The following is a 17,641-nucleotide window of genomic DNA, read 5'->3' on the forward strand; positions in this document are numbered from 1 at the left end:
CTCTTCTTTGCTCATATATTTAATACCAGAATATTGTGGAGTTAAATATGAGGCCATCAGTCTGAAAGTTGACAGATGTTACATGTCTTGCACAACAATGAGACAGACTGAACATCCTGGCAGTTTGTGCATATAGGGAGAGGAAACTTCCTGTTCCATGGCAGGTATTTAACCTTTACACTGGAACACTGGGTTCACAAACTGGTTAAACACATTTTAAACCCCTCCATACTAAAAACGTTCAACAGAATGTAAGGTTAAGAAGTTAATAAAAATCTGTCATTTATTCTAAAATGTACAAAATATATATGGTCATGTCTATATGTGAAATCATATTAAGTCTTTTTCATTCCCATTTCAATAAAAAAACTTTCTCAATGTCACATGATGCAGAATCGTTGGAGGACTATACTCATGTAAGGTTTTTATGTGAATGAGTTATTGACCAAAGCGCATTGTCTTTACAATAGCGCCTCCTAGGCAGTGGCGGAGCTAGAGGGGGGGCCAGTGCCCCCCAGTCATCTGATTGGCCCCCCTAGTGGCCCCCCAGATGATTGACATGTAACAGCGCCAGGTTATTCCTGCACATTATTTGGAATCATTCTAAGTCAACCTAATATCTAAAGAAGAAAACAATAATAAATATATTAAAAGAAAATGTATAAAACTTTATATAAGTCCATGTGATGACATAAATAAATAGATTTAGATCAGGCACGATACCAGCCTCCTTTATACTCATAAGAACAAGCTGATATTCTCCTGGGTGTTTCAGTTGTGCTGCGCTGTGGTGAAACTCAAAGGCTAAAGCACTTCATACCTGGTGGTGATGGTAAAACACCAATAAGTTATTTATTGATCCTCCGCAAAAAAAAAAAAAAAAAGAAGAAAAAAACCTAAGAGGGGCCGACAATGTTCATAGTTCAGAGCAGAGGTTGCGCTGGAGTTTATTCGTTGACCGTCAAAGAAAAATAATTTTATTTCCAATTTGTATTCATCAAACGAAACATTTATTATTTCTCTGCGAGAACGTTTTTGAAATCAGGTAACATTTCACGAAATGACGTGATTAGAAGACGACAGAACTCTGATCGTTTCCTGATCCCGCACTGACTTCCATCGGCGGGAGAAAACCCCCGCAGAAGCGGATCAGCTGCTGGACGCTCCAAAGCCTCTGGTCCGTTAAAGCGTCCAGATCAGAGATGATTCTCTGACAGATATTGTTCTTAGTCTGATTAATAATGAGCTCCACGATGTTCTCTGTGCGTAAAGTTGAAACTGTCTGAGCACCAAGTGGTCAGCTGATCACAGTCTGGACAGAAACCAGCGAACTGCTCTCTGTTCTTATCAAGACGAGGTGAGGAGGGAATCTGACATATTAACTCAGTTAAGTTTTTACTGGTTTTGTTTTTAAAACACCATTAACGTAAGCAGTGTAACTATATATTGTATATTTGGCGTTTGTCGTCTCATGTGTGATTAATTGGAGCGTAACGGTGGAGCATTTATCGCCCAGCGCTCTGCGCTTGTTTCTGTCTAACGGATCTGCACTTTAATTTCTTTCCTCTCTCAACAGTCAGCTGTTATTCCTCTACTTGAACTACAATAAGTAGATCACATTCTCTTTAGGTTTTCTCTGTGTGCTCCAAACTCATTAAATGTAAACTCATGAGAAGCCTGAGCCACCATCAGGCAAATAATTCTGGTCCGACCCGAACTATTGTTACCTGTCAAATTACCTGTCAAAACAGAGCTTCCTAACCAAGGTGTCCATAACTCTTCAACACGCTGTCAGCTCCCGGTCAGAAAGACGCATTTAGTTCAGTGTCCATGAGATGATATTTAGAAAGGATCTTTTATTTGATTGATTTTAGTTTCCTCTGCAATGAACTCTTAGCGTAAGGTCTATCATCAGGTGCTCAAGCCCCCCCAGGCCCCCCCCCTCTGCACGTGCCTGGTCTGTATTCATCAACTCTGTAGAACTTTGAAGACCTTTGCACACTTACCCAGCTCAGCTTTCATTGACCTCACTTCTTGATTTGACTGACCTGACAATTTGTTTCCAAGTTGCTGTAGTTCCCAATTGCTTTCACTTCGTTATAACCCCACTATTCCAGCTACTGGTGGAATATTTAGTTGCAAGATCATTCCACAACTGGACTCACTGCTGGATTTCACACGTTTGTGGACACGGAAGTGACACCTGAGTTCAATGATTTAGAGGGGTGAATAAAAAGCAAAAAAATATTCAACACCTCCACCAGACTTCAACAAACGTCTTAAATTGAACTGCAGTAAAACTCCAGTAGCGGAAAAAAAGAACAAAAAACAAAAAAAACAACGTAGAAGTTATTGGAACGATACTTTCTAACTAATCATAACTTCCATGGTAATATTCCATAAAAACTGTTTAGCATGAGGTACGTGTGTACTGATGCAGAGGTGCTGAAATTTTTACATTAAATACAATCGCAACGCTACCAGATTTAGTACATTCATTAAACATGACCTGTTGACAAAAACTAAGTGGGCACTGTACACAAAAATGCAGCTCTTTATGCTAGTACTTTAAACATTCAAGTTAGGCTGAGATTTAATCTTTTATGCTAAAACACATTGGCATACATAAAATCAACTACTGAAAAGTCACAGTAGAGTTCAGGAAAATGTTTTCTGTATGACATTCTTACAGAAAACCAGTTCTTACAGTTCTGCACAGTAGCGCAGGGCTGCACAGTGGTGAAGTTGGTAGAGCTGTTGCCCTGCAGCAAGAAGATTCTGGGTTCTGGGTGCATGGAGTTTGCATGATCTCCCTGTGCATGCGTGGTTTTCATCGGGTTTCCTCCCACAGTCCAAACACATGACTCTCAGGTTAATTGGTTTATCTTAATTCTCCCTTGGCGTGTGTGTGTGTGTGTGCATGGTTGTGTGTCCTGCCTGTCTTTCTGTGTTGACCTGTCCAGGGTGACCCCGCCTCTCGCGCGGAACGTTAGCTGGAGATGGGCACCAGCAACCCTCCCGACCCCATTAAGGGACAAGGGTGTAAGAAAATGGATGGATGGATTACAATTACTAATTATTCACATGTTGTATTCAATAATTTACACATGAACATGAAAGGTACAACACAACATGTCAAAGAACATTACTAATAAATTGGAAATACTTAAACTACCCACTTGTTCAATGGAACTTGGTTGAAAAAGCTCATCACCTGCTTGACCATCAGTTGTTTCTGATGAAAAGTTTTCTGTATTAAGCTATTTGTGGGAGGAAAACATACAAAACCACATGAAAAAAGCATGAAGACTGTTGATGGAGTCTTCAGTGGAGAGTCAAAACTTGTGCAGGTCACTTGGAAGAGAGCGTCAGGAATAAATCATTCTGTTTTCCTCTACCTCTCTCAGCTCTTTGCATGCTCGTACATACGTGGTGGTTTTCACACGCCCATGCGCTCGAAGCTAAGGTTGAACGAAATGACACGCTGGGAACGCCGTCTTTAGGCCGTAGCTTAGATAGCGGCCAGCAAAAGAAATTAGAAACTATTGTTAGGTTCCTCATCAAAAAATGTATTGATGAGGAAAACACTGTTGAGCAGATTTAATGGGAAACCAGGTGATTGTGTTTTGCACATTGTAAAGCCTAAATCAGTTACAGCCACATTGGCTGAATCTTGTCTAAATTGTTGGAAAAAGTTACATTTGTGTTAATATGAATGAGTTTATTTGGAAATGTTTTGATGGGTTGAAACATCTCCTTCACTAAGAAGTGTGAATCACTTCAGAGCTTTTCCTGGTTACCATAGCAACTGTTATACTTCTACCCAACTGATGATGTCACTAGGAACCCAGGCTTTGTGTCATAGATTCTATGACATCAGCTCTGAACCCTTTGAATATCTTGTTACGTGTGTTCTAAAGCCAGATGCGCAGAACTCAACGGATTTATAGAGAAGTGCAATTTTTCACCCAGAGACTGAAACGCAAGATGGAGCCCCGTCGATTCCCCAGGAGGCCTGATACACCTATGCCTATGATGAGAAAGATATTTGACCCAGACCTCCCATGTGATTTTGGATTCAAGAAGAGCGTCAAAATTGAGGATCAGGACCATGCTTTAAGGAACTCGATTTTAAAATTACCTAAAATTAAAAAAGATATCCATCCTACCCCCATACCGCAACGAAAAGTAGAGATTCGGGAGGATTGCATAGATTTTCAGGAGAATTCCGCCAGAAGTGATTCCAACTCGAGCACAAGCTCAGGTTTCCTTGTAAGTTTGGTAGACGGAATTGATATTCAGGCACGCATTAACCAGCGTAATGAATTTCGAAAAGTACAGGAGATGAAAGAAAGACACGAAGCTGCTCTTCGTAAATTACAGGAGAAGAAGCCAAGACCAACGAATGCCTACGCACGGGATGTGCAAAACTGGAGAGACAAGCGGGAGAAAACTCCTTCAAAAACGTTGCTGCAAATTGACAGAGATGGGCAAAAACTTCTCAACTTGTCCACGGATGTGGACAAGTTTAAAGCTGACAAGTTGAGAGCTTGTCCAAAACTCATTGTCCTTTCCAATGAGGATTCTGGAAAGGACAAACATGGCATACAGTTTAAAAAGTCTTTGTCACGTGGAAATGAACAAAAATTCATCAAACAGGTTAGTGAGAAGGCAGAGGAACGATTGGTAAAGCCAAGGCAAACACCCAGAGTTAGTGAAGGCAAACGGTCAGAATATGTACATGACGAGAGGGAGAAAAATGTTCACGAGCAGGTAAAATTTCAAGAGAAATGTAAGAAGATGGCCTATGAAAATATAGAGAATATAAGGAGAAAAGAATATGTCAAAGAAGCTGTTGAGGAGAAAAAGCTTAATCAAGAAAAAGCTAAGCAGGAGTTTGCCCAAAAGTTACTTGACAAACAGGAGAAAGAAAAGAAAGTCAAAATGCAAAAGTATTTGACTGATGCATGGGATGATCAAGTTGAATACAAACGGCAAAAGCAGATTGAAATGGACAAGATCATAAATAAAGGGTCTGATTCCTTGATGGACTGCGACATTCCTGATAAGGACAGAAGTCGTGAAATACGTAAAAAAATAGTGTACGACCAACTGTCACTTACAAAGAAGGAAGAAGCTAAAAAACGGGCTTTTATGGAGGAAAAGTTACTGAAAGAAAGGAAAGAGCGGGAATCTGCAGAGCAAAAGCGTGAAAAACTGGAGAAAGAGAAAAAAGCTGCAGCTATAAAAAGTCTGACCAATTCTTGGGATTCCCGAGTTCAACTCAAACGGCAGGAGAAAAAGGAACAGTGTGAGATTGAAAGGAAAAACATGCAGACCTTGATGGAATTAGACAGAGTGTGTGGAGCTGCCAGGGAGGTACTTCTGCCAGGGAGAACTACCTCCCTGGCAGAGTCTGCAAGAAGATCTGCAAGAAGATCGGTGGGAAATGCTGACAAACATGACGACACAAAGAACAGACCTATACTGAGTAGTCAGAAAGTTAGGAAGCCTGTCACACTTCCTTTACTCAAATCCACCTCTGTGCACTTTGCTGAGGATCACCAACAGCAAATTAAAAGAGTAAAATTCCCGTCCATTTCCAGTCCCAGATAAATATCTGTTTCTCAGCTGGCCAAGGAATGTGATGGGAATCCCCCGGAGGAGCTGACCCAAGTGGCTTAGGAGAGGGAAGTTTGTGCCTCCCTACTTAGGCTGCTGCCCCCATGACCTGAAGAAAATGGATGGACGGATACATGGATAGATAGATAGGTTTTCTCTGGGTGCTCCAGTTTCCCTTCAAAAACGATCGATTGGTCGATAGATAGATAGAAGATGGATAGATAGATGGATAGATGGATAGGTTTTCTCTGGGTGCTCCAGTTTCCCTTCAAAAACGATCGATTGATCGATAGATGGATAGATAGATGGATAGATGGATAGGTTTTCTCTGGGTGCTCCAGTTTCCCTTCAAAAACGATCGATTGATCGATAGATGGATAGATAGATGGATAGATGGATAGGTTTTCTCTGGGTTCTCCAGTTTCCCTTCAAAAACGATCGATTGGTTGATAGATAGATGGATAGATAGATGGATAGATGGATAGGTTTTCTCTGGGTGCTCCAGTTTCATTTCAAAAACGATTGATTGATCGATAGATAGATAGAAGATGGATGGATAGATGGATAGATGGATAGGTTTTCTCTGGGTGCTCCAGTTTCCCTACAAAAACGATCAATAGGTTTTCAGCTTCAGAAGGGAGGCCCAGACTTCCCTCTCCCCAGCCACTCCTTCCAGCTCCTCCGGGGGAATCCCAAGGCGTTCCCATGCCAGCCGAGAGACGTAGTCCCTCCAGCGTGTCCATGTCTTTCTGATTAGCTTCCCTGTGTATTTAACCCCACCTGTTGTCTCTGTCCTTCGTCGGGTCCTCGTCATTAGTTCATCGTTCGTCTGTCCGTTTCCAGTGCCGCATGTCTTTCTGAGTTTGTTCCTGATTCTTTATTAAATACATAATTTCCTCATTACTACCTGGGTTTACCGGCGTCTTCCTCACTTACAACCATGCACATATGACAGAATGTCCCTAGTATTAGCTACGGCAGATATATGGCCAGGGCCGTACAGAGACCACTACAGGGGCAGGTGCTCAACAACAAAAAAGGGCCCATCTAACCGCCTTCTAGGACAGAATATTAACAGCCTCTCAGCTTTCAGAGTTTAATAAACAATGATAAATTACAAAATTGTGAGACATACAATCAGAGCTAAAGGAAATCTCTACATAGAGCATAACACTATGCATATGTAAGATATTTTATTAGTAATTTCTTTCTGCAGATCTATTTTGTAAATCAGAGCTGGTGGTCTAGCTCTGGTTTACATATTTTGTCTTTACAGAATTACACTATTAAAAATATAAACAAGGGCACAAAGCAACCTTTATGCCCTTGTAATCTTTTTATAGATTACAGATTAGTGGACTGTAATCTATAAAAAGAGCTTCCTGTTTGCTGCAGTGGAGATGAAGACGGTCCAATCAGGAAAGCAGAGCTGCATCAAACTTTAAGGTGGAACTGCAGAAAAAAGAAAAAAACTAAAGCAAAAATTGAATTGTTAATGCATGTCACCATGAGAAAAGCCTACTTAGTTTTGCTTAAAAAAACTTTTTTAAACATTTAAATCACACATTTGTCTCATGAACAGCCGTCTCATGTCTCAGTGATTGTTTTTGTTAAACAAACTTATTTGTGCATGTCATAAATCTTTTCTTCATATTCTAAGTTTTTGTTTGACAATTTATTAGTAATGTTCTTTGACATGTTGTGTTGTACCTTTCATGTTCATGTGTAAATTATTGAATACAACATGTGAATAATTAGTAATTGTAATCCATCCATCCATCCATCCATTTTCTTACACCCTTGTCCCTTAATGGGGTCGGGTGGGTTGCTGGTGCCCATCTCCAGCTAACGTTCCGGGCGAGAGGCGGGATCACCCTGGACAGGTCAACACAGAAAGACAGACAGGACACACAACCATGCACACACTCACACACACACACCAAGGGAGAATTTAGAGAAACCAATTAACCTGAGAGTCATGTGTTTGGACTGTGGGAGGAAACCCGATGAAAACCACGCATGCACAGGGAGATCATGCAAACTCCATGCACCCAGAACCCAGAATCTTCTTGCTGCAGGGCAACAGCTCTACCAACTTCACCACTGTGCAGCCCTGCGCTATGTGCAGAACTGTAAGAACTGGTTTTCTGTAAGAATGTCATACAGAAAACATTTTCCTGAACTCTACTGTGACTTTTCAGTAGTTGATTTTATGTATGCCAATGAGTTTTAGCATAAAAGATTAAATCTCAGCCTAACTTGAATGTTTAAAGTACTAGCATAAAGAGCTGCATTTTTGTGTACAGTGCCCACTTAGTTTTTAGTCAACAGGTCATGTTTGATGAATGTACTAAATCTGGTAGCGTTGCGATTGTATTTAATGTAAAAATTTCAGCACCTCTGCATCAGTACACATGAACCTCATGCTAAACAGTTTTTATGGAATATTACCATGGAAGTTATGATTAGTTAGAAAGTATCGTTCCAATTACTTCTACGTTGTTTTTTTTGTTCTTTTTTTCCGCTACTGGAGTTTTACTGCAGTTCACTTTAAGACGTTTGTTGAAGTCTGGTGGAGGTGTTGAATACTTTTTTGCTTTTTATTCACCCCTCTAAATCATTGAACTCAGGTGTCACTTCCGTGTCCACAAACGTGTGAAATCCAGCAGTGAGTCCAGTTGTGGAATGATCTTGCAACTAAATATTCCACCAGTAGCTGGAATAGTGGGGTTATAACGAAGTGAAAGCAATTGGGAACTACAGCAACTTGGAAACAAATTGTCAGGTCAGTCAAATCAAGAAGTGAGGTCAATGAAAGCTGAGCTGGGTAAGTGTGCAAAGGTCTTCAAAGTTCTACAGAGTTGATGAATACAGACCAGGCACGTGCAGAGGGGGGCCTGGGGGGGCTTGAGCACCTGCCCTTTTCGCTCCGTGCCCCCAAGTGCCCTTTTGGTCAATTTTTAATTTTAATTTTTTTTTTTTGTATTATTATTTTCTAAGCCCTCTTCTGACACATAATAACATGTACTAAAATGAATTTTTTTTTTTGTACAACATAATAAGCCCTCCGGTCACCTTGTTACCTTTGACCTTTTGCCCGTGACGCATGACGCAGTTGCCTTTCGCGCAGTGAGATGAGGCGGCTAACTGGAGCTCAACGTAGTGAACGTTCCAGATTATAAAACAGTTTTTGGTGAATTATAAAAAAACGTTTTTGGTGAATAAAGTGGAGTAACTTGCTACGTGTCAGATGACGGAAAACGTTGAAGTATCGTTTCTGCTTCAGCTCGGAGTCGCGGTTTAAGCAGAGAGGTAATGAAATACAACAGACACTGACAGGCCTCTGCGTCTGCCTTTCTCTGAAGAACTACTGAGCGGGAGGAGACAGCCAGGTGAGGAAAACTGTTCTTATCTATCAATTCACTATTTTATCATATAGACATTAGGCTGTTGTTGTTGTGCTATTAGCTAGCTGATAGCTAACGACTTTGCTAGCAAAACTAGATAACTAAAAAGCTTCTTCCCTGTGTACGAGGCACATCGCCCGTCCAAAACTTATCATCTCCATTATGGATATATGTCCAATCTTCTAATTTTCTTTGCTGCATCATGTACATTGCATTTATTCAGGTGTTAGGTAAATGTATCTTGAAGGAGAATATCACTTAAATAACAAGGATATTCATTTAGAATTAAAAATAACTCGCCCTGAATTACCATAATAGATATAGTGTGTCTCATTAATGAAGGGGAAAAAAACTCAACCCAGACTTTAGTTTAGGGTCTGGTTTGCAGAGCATGAAGTTACATTTTTTTTCCCAATGGGAAAAAAAAACTGACCTCAGTTAAGTAAAATAAAATTGTAATAACTTTTGGAATTGTAATGATTTCTTTTTTAAAAACAAGTTGTTTTTTTTAAAAAAAACTTTTAAAAAAATAATTAAATAACTAATTTTTGTCTTGTGAACTTAAAGTTATTTGCCAAACATAAACTTTTATTTGCACACATCATGAATCTTTTGTTGTGATTTTAGGCCCTGCTCACAACCAGTGGCGGAGCTAGACTTTTAAAGTTGGGGGGGCCAGGAGTAGTCCTGGCTCCCCCTTGCCCCCCCCAAATCTCGGGGGGGCAAAATTTTAGGAAGCTCTGTTTGGACAGGTAACAATAGTTCGGGTCGGACCAGAATTATTTGCCTGATGGTGGTTCGGGCTTCTGATGAGTTTACATTAATGAGTTTGGAGCACACAGAGAAAAACTAAAGAGAATTTTATGATCTACTTATTATAGTTTAAGTAGAGGAATAACAGCTGACTGTTGAGAGAGGAAAGAAATTAAAGTGCAGATCCGTTAGGCAGAAACAAGCGCAGAGCGCTGGGCAATAAATGCGCGTAAATGCTCCAATCAATCACACATGAGATGACAAACGCCAAATATACAATACATAGTTACACTGCTTACGTTAATGATGTTTTAAAAACAAAACCAGTAAAAACTTAACTGAGTTAATATGTCAGATTCCCTCCTCAGCCTCATTTTGATAAGAACAGAGAGCAGTTCGCTGGTTTCTGTCCAGACTGTGATCAGCTGACCACTTGGTGCTCAGACAGTTTCAACTTTACGCACAGAGAACATCGTGGAGCTCATTATTAATCAGACTAAGAACAATATCTGTCACAGAATCATCTCTGATCTGGACGCTTTAACGGACCCGAGGCTTTGAAGCGCCTAGCGCAGCTGATCCGCTTCTGCTGGGTTTTCTCCCGCAGAGGGAAGTGATGCGGGATCAGGAAACGATCAGAGTTCTGCCGTCTTCTAATCACGTCATTTTGGGAAATGTTACCTGATTTCAAAAACGTTCTCGCAGAGAAATATCAAACTTTAAGGTGGAACTGCGGAACAAAGAAAAAAACAAAAGCAAAAATTGAATTGTTAATGCATGTCACCATGAGAAAAGCCTACTAAGTTTTGCTTAAAAAAACTTTTTTAAACATTTAAATCACACATTTGTCTCATGAACAGCAGTCTCATGTCTCATGTCTCTGTGATTGTTTTTGTTAAGCAAACTTATTTGTGCATGTCATAAATCTTTTCTTGATATTCTAAGTTTTTGTTTGACTCAAAGTTTTGCTTGTGATTCTCACATGACGTTGTGAGCAGTGGCGTAGCCAGAGAGGGGGGCCAGGGGGGCCATTGCTCCCCCTGTCATCTGATTGCCCCCCCTGATGATTGACATGTAACGGCACCAGGTTATTCCTGTATATTATTTGGAATCATTCTAATTCAATATATCTAAAGAAGAAAATAATAAATATATGAAAAGAAAATGTATAAAACTTTATATAAGTCCATGTGATGACATAAATAAAAAGATTTTTATCAGGCGCGATACCAGCCTCCTTTATACTCATAACAACAAGCTGATATTCTCCTGGATGTTTCAGTTGTGCTGCGCTGTGGTGCAACTCAAAGGCTAAAGCACTTCATACCTGGTGGTTGTAAAACACCAATAAGTTATTTATTGATCCTCCGCAAAAAAGAGAAAAAATCGAAGAGGGGCCGACAATGTTCGTAGTTTGGAGCAGAGGTGGCGCTAGAGTTTCTTTTTGTCCGTCAAAGAAAAAAATCGTTTTATTTCCAATTTGTAGTCATCAAACGAAACATTTATTATTTCTCTGCGAGAACGTTTTAGAAATCAGGTAACATTTCACGAAATGACGTGATTAGAAGACGGCAGAACTCTGATCGTTTCCTGATCCCGCATCACTTCCCTCTGCGGGAGAAAAACCAGCAGAAGCGGATCAGCTGCACTAGGAGCTCCAAAGTCTCTGGTCCGTTAAAGCGTCCAGATCAGAGATGATTCTCTGACAGATATTGTTCTTAGTCTGATTAATAATGAGCTCCACGATGTTCTCTGCGCGTAAAGTTGAAACTGTCTGAGCACCAAGTGGTCAGCTGATCACAGTCTGGACAGAAACCAGCGAACTGCTCTCTGTTCTTATCAAAATGAGGCTGAGGAGGGAATCTGGCATATTAACTAGGTTAAGTTTTTACTGGTTTTGTTTTTAAAACATCATTAACGTAAGCAGTGTAACTATATATTGTATATTTGGCGTTTGTCATCTCATGTGTGATTGATTGGAGCATTTACGCGCATTTATTGCCCAGCGCTCTGCGCTTGTTTCTGCCTAACGGATCTGCACTTTAATTTCTTTCCTCTCTCAACAGTCAGCTGTTATTCCTCTACTTAAACTATAATAAGTAGATCATAAAATTCTCTTTAGTTTTTCTCTGTGTGCTCCAAACTCATTAATGTAAACTCATCAGAAGCCCGAACCACCATCAGGCTAATAATTCTGGTCCGACCCGAACTATTGTTACCTGTCCAAACAGAGCTTCCTAAAATTTTGCCCCCCCGAGAGTTGGGGGGGCAAATGGGGGGGCCAGGAGTAGTCCTGGCCCCCCCAACTTTAAAAGTCTAGCTCCGCCACTGCTCCTAGTATCGAAGGGTATGAATTATTTTATCCAAGTAGCAGTTGGGTGTTTCTACCAAACTGACTCATTCGTTTTTGTGCAGTATTTTGTGCTTCTTCCATGCATCATGTTTTCATAGAGAATAATAATAATAGAAATAGTGAAAAATCAATTGGGCTCCCTGGAAAATGCCTTACAGTGCATGTTATGTACGACCTGTGAGCTTTCAACTCGAATATTGGAACAAGCATGCAAAAATAAATAACTAAAATAAAATAAAAATAATACAATGCATAAATCTGAACCGGAAGTGATCTTCGTCACTGAACCGCCATTTTAGTAGACAAGTGCCAAACATTGATGGATAATGTCTTCGGCACCAACAAAAAGAAAGAATATTGACTCAACTGACCCATGTGCAAGAGAAAGATATATATAAAAAATTGCTTCAGTCGGGATCGACTCGTATGAGACAAAGATTGGAAAAATGTGTTCAAGCTGCCTCCGATGTCCCACAATAGTTCACTAGTTAGTGAACAGGAAAACTATTTACACCACTGAGGAGCTTCACGGCGTGAAATTCATACTATCAGCATTTCAACGGCTTTGTAAAGGACCTACGAAACCTTCAGGTGGATAACAAGCTTCTGGTGACGAGCGGAGTGAGTACAGTACCAACATACACCTAGGCTACATGTCCGTTTTAGCTAGCAGATAAAAGCTACATTAGCTAAGCTAATTTTGATAGTTCTGCAGCCAGTACTACAGTAAATATCACTGATATTTGTTTTAGTATCACACAGAGGTGAGTAGAGGACTCAAAACTGTAACCGACTAATGGTTGTAATGTACTCATATTGTTTATAAGTTAGATAGAAACGGGCGAGAGCTCGTTTTAGGTTTATGGCTTGTTTATGGTTGTCATAGCAACTCCATAGTAACTGCCTGCCAATATGGCCGCCATAAGAGGTTGATTTAATCAGGCACTTTAATTTATACTTTTTGCCTTTCTTCGTTGTTTTAGAAGCTGATAAAAGACAGTTGCTGCAATAAAAGATAGAAAAAACAAATTAAACATACAAAAAAGCTGCAGTTTTGTTGTCAAGGTAAAAAAACATTGTTAGCAAACTACTATGTAAGTTCTTTTTAAGCTGAAATATATTACCCTTAATAAAACTATGCATTTGAATGCTATGAGAAAAGCAATATCACACATTTTTTATCCATTCTATTTAGGTATAGGATATACAACTTAGTGTGACATTAATATATTTGAGCAGGTGAAATCTCTTCCTTTCTGAAATGGAGAAATTAAATAGTGTCAGACACCAGAGTATCAGCTTTCTACCGCAAGAAGAAGTGATAACATTTTTTAGATTTATTACATCCCTGTTTATATTAAACCAATGGGACTTAATTCATTGTAGGAGGAACTGCCACAGCATACAAATGATCATAGGGCTGAAGGTCGGATGTGACTCGAATGATAACCTGACGTGTCGTTCCTCGGTTGTCGTTGTGTTCTGTTTCAGTGCAGCGATTTAACATTGACAATGTCGAAAATCCTCTGTGCTTTAGGAGTTTGGCTGAGTGAAGCACATCAGCAGTGCTGTGAACATCCACAGGGCATGAGAATAAAAATGGCACTGTTAGAAATTCAGTTCCTCATGGATCACTAAGACAAACACTTTCTGGTGTCAGAGATCCTCCATATTTTAAAGCTTGAAGACATTTGTAAAATGCTGTTCTGGAAGTTTGTTCAGCTCAAGAAATCCAACCATTATTCTTTGGGTAAATTTATTCTGACAGTTATACCCAACATTTTCAGGTACAATTTTCAGGTGTCAGTCTGCGATAGCACATTTTTGCTGCTGAACCATAGATCAGTTGATGCTTGATTTGACTATCTACCTTACTTTAAATTAATTCAGTAATTTTCTCTTAGTATTCTGTCAATGTCTATTGAAATTTGGTCACCTTCAAAATGCCTTGTTTGGATAAACATAATCCGGTCAAGACTTGACTTGTGGCCTGGAGATCTACTGCTATAGCAAAGTTTTTTGTCTCTGGTTTATTCACAACAGCCCTGTTTAGTTTGCTTTAATCAAACTCTAGTCCACTTGCCTGGAAAGTCCTGTGTGAATGCGTAACTAAACTCTGATGCAGACCAAGAATGTGAACTCTGGTTCGCCTAAAAACCTAGGTCTACTTCAGTTGAAGTAAACTCTGGGTCGGTTTGAATGCTCATTCTCCGGACCGCTTCAAAACCAGGAAGTGGACTAAAGCGCAGGGCATTCTGGGTAAATACAACCAAAACAAACTCGTAAGTCTTTTGCTAGCTGGAGAAATGGCTCCGGAAAAAAATCGTACAACTGCTAAAATCTCATGCCACTCCATTTTTGATTGCAATGATGTTTCGTTCAATGTCTTCTTCATTTTTATGTTGCTGCACCAAGTCGTTCTTGGTGCAGCGCCCCCATAGGTGAGGAGGGGAACAGGTTTTCAATTAGTTTGGTTTGTTTGACACAGTGCAGTGTGAACGTGAACCACAGCAGCTGAAAATGTAGCAAAAGTTGCAACTTTGGTGCAAAATTAAACCAGCTCTAGTGGACTGACCAGAATTGATTACAAGAGTTAATTGCTTGTAATTGATAGGGTTAGGGTTAACTATAACCCTGACCCTTAGGATAGCACTTTCCTGTTTAAGGTAGGAAATCATCAATTTGTTTGCAATTTATCAAAACAAGTCTTGCAAATGAGAACTTGAATCTCAGTGAGACTTGGTGTGTAAGGTAAAAACATAACTGAACCAAAAGTACTTGGTAAGATTTTGCAGTGGTATGGAATCTCGTATTTCAGCTTCTCAAGTTTTATTTTCTTTAATATTTTAAATACACTGCAAGAACACAACATCTTACCAAGTATTTTTGATGTAGTTTTCAGTGCTAATATCTTGGTACACTTGAAATAAGACAAAACTAACTTACAAGTAAGCAAGAATCAATAATTCATTAGTATTGATGAAAAAGTACTACTACCGCTGGCAGATTATTTCACTTTTAAGTGGAAGTTTTTCATAAATATTAATGAATTATTGACTTAAAACAAGCTCATGTTGCCTAAAATTTACCTGTAAGTTAGTTTTGTCTTATTTCAAGTGTACTAAGATATTATCACTGGAAACTAGACAGAAATACTTGTTAGTTAAGATTTTGTGTTTGTGCAATGAGGGCTGAACTTGTGATGAATAAAAAGGGTAAAAACATTTTAAAACATCATTTATGTAAACCACAGACACCACTGGTTTCACTGGAACCACAAATTCTTAGAGATGGGTTCACAGTCCGTTGGTAGATGTCAGTAACTTTGTTTCTGATATGTTCTTGAATTTCTTTAAATTGGAGACATGATGTGTCTTTTTTTAGTGTCCTCTGTGTCGTCTGACAGGTTCTCTTTAAGTGACATCTTGATTCTTTTGGTCGGGCAGTAATGAGGCTTGGGTGTAGATAGTGAAATTGAACTCAGCTTTCCAAAAATGTGCTCAATCACAGTTAATTAATGCTTCAGCACAAGGGTGTAATTAGTGTTTTTTAAATAGCGCCCGGTTGATTTGGACAACACTTTCCTGTTTAAGGTAGGAAATCATCATGTGAAAACAGATTGTGAATTCTCTCTGGTTTTCTTGGTCTGATAATAAATCTACGTGAAACATTTAAGTGTCACAAAGCAGGAAAAATACAATAAATCTGTAATCGGCATTTTGCAGCACTCCAGACACAACGGGGTGCGACGCTTAAAGTACGCACTTTCATATCCGTGGCTCACAATAATGTCTTCAGCTGATGCTGCGTCTAGATAGCTCGTCGTCAGACTTTCAGCTTGGAGATGAATATTGTGCTGATATTAAAATATCACTGGATCTCGTTAAACCTCCACTAACTCTCCACTCTTCCTCTCTCGTCCCATAAAAAAAATAGAAAAATTAGTCTTGACATTTATGATTTAAATCACAAGCTGACGTTTGGTGTTTAGTGCACACTTTTATGTACAGGCACATTAAAAGTCAGAACATGGTGAAAAAGTTTAATATTTTATGACGCCATGGATGTTCAAACTGTGGCCCCGGGAACGTTTGTGTCTCTCTTGGTGAGTTTGTTTGGCACCTCAGATCACAATTCAAGAATAGAACCAATACGTGATTAATTCAAGGTCTTTTTAAACATTTATTTATTTATTTAGGTCCTAGACAAAGTATTTCTATCAATTAACAATGTTTCTGTTTTCACTTATCACACGCAGACGCTACTAAAACACTCTACCTTTGCTCAATCTTTATTGGCAAAAATAAAAGAAAAACAATGTTCCAAAAAAAGCTTTAGAAAATATTTAGTTGTCCCGTTTGATTTACAGATTCCTTTTCTACAAAAATTTGACTACTAAATATTGTCTATTTAGTATGTTATGAAGAGATAAAAACAACAAATGTCTTAATAAATAAATCCTTTCAGTTTTAAATAAAAGAAAATGTGTGTATGCGCTGTACAATGGCTGTTGGAAAAGACAAGTGTCTTGTTGACTTTCCATTCAGAAACCACTTCCTGCGTTCTTGATGGTTGTGCAGGAGGCTCCACTTCTGCTTTTCAAAGATGCACGGTTGTATAATTGTGCATCTGTTTGCAGCCATTTTCATGTGAGTGTAAAAGTTGAGTTCGTCACAAGAAAGGCCTTATTTAAAGTGACAAGAAACAAAACAGACAGACCTGAACAGACTAAAATCTCATTATCTAAGAATAATTTTGTGCAAAAAAAGTAATTAACATGTTTTTTTTATCACCCATAGACTCATTCTAACCTGTGGAAGGAAGCATAAAGGTCACCTTTACAAAACAAAGCATAATCTTAAAGATGATTTAAACAAACTTGGTGCTGATGGAGTTTTTTCTTGAAGAACACGCTGCGTCGTGACAAACAGACAAATACCAAGGAAATAGTTCATTGGCTGAGTCATTCAGCAGGTGGCCTGGGTTGCCGTGTGAAGACAAGTCCCTGGAGTTAAACGAGTAACTGTTTATGACATGTCCGGATTGCGTGTGCTGACGACCATGAACCCTGCAGCCCAATGTCTACATCCACTCAGCAGACATGCAGGACTGTCATTTTGCATGGGTCTGTAAATGAAGCAAATGAAGGTAAAGTCGCCAGCAGCTTCAGTCTGTTGATGCACAGTTTTAGAGAAGAAATGGAAGAATAGGTACAGGTACAGGTACATCTCAGACATGTAGGCTATCCTGACTAATTTAGCTTGGTTGGTGTCTCATACAGAATCTGCTGCTTTTCCTTCGGGCAACATCGCAGTTATATGACTCTAATTAAATTCAGAATGTAAATAGGCTTTTAAAGCTGAACCGTTGGGTTTAGATGCTTATAGTGAAACGGAGGCTCATCGTGATGCACAAGAAGGGAAGTGAAAAGCGACACTGTAACCTTGGTCTTTACAAATGGTGTCTCACAGAATTTATTTTCTTCCTGCCCAACAGCACCATTTCA

The 17,641-nt window shown here is 39.4% G+C and overlaps 1 protein-coding gene across 1 annotated transcript in view; it reads left to right on the forward strand.

Annotated features, from left to right (window-relative positions):
• The first annotated feature begins 12,447 nt into the window (after positions 1 to 12,447).
• Positions 12,448 to 17,641, forward strand: part of LOC103481380 (double C2-like domain-containing protein alpha) — a 47,231-nt gene continuing 42,037 nt past the window's right edge. The window contains exon 1 of the mRNA XM_008436786.3: positions 12,448 to 12,756. The gene's annotated coding sequence lies outside the window, so the exon portion shown is untranslated. The remainder of the gene's footprint in view (positions 12,757 to 17,641) is intronic.

This window comes from Poecilia reticulata, chromosome 19, assembly GCF_904066995.2.
Source record: "Poecilia reticulata chromosome 19, P_reticulata-male-v2, whole genome shotgun sequence".
Taxonomy (NCBI): domain Eukaryota; kingdom Metazoa; phylum Chordata; class Actinopteri; order Cyprinodontiformes; family Poeciliidae; genus Poecilia; species Poecilia reticulata.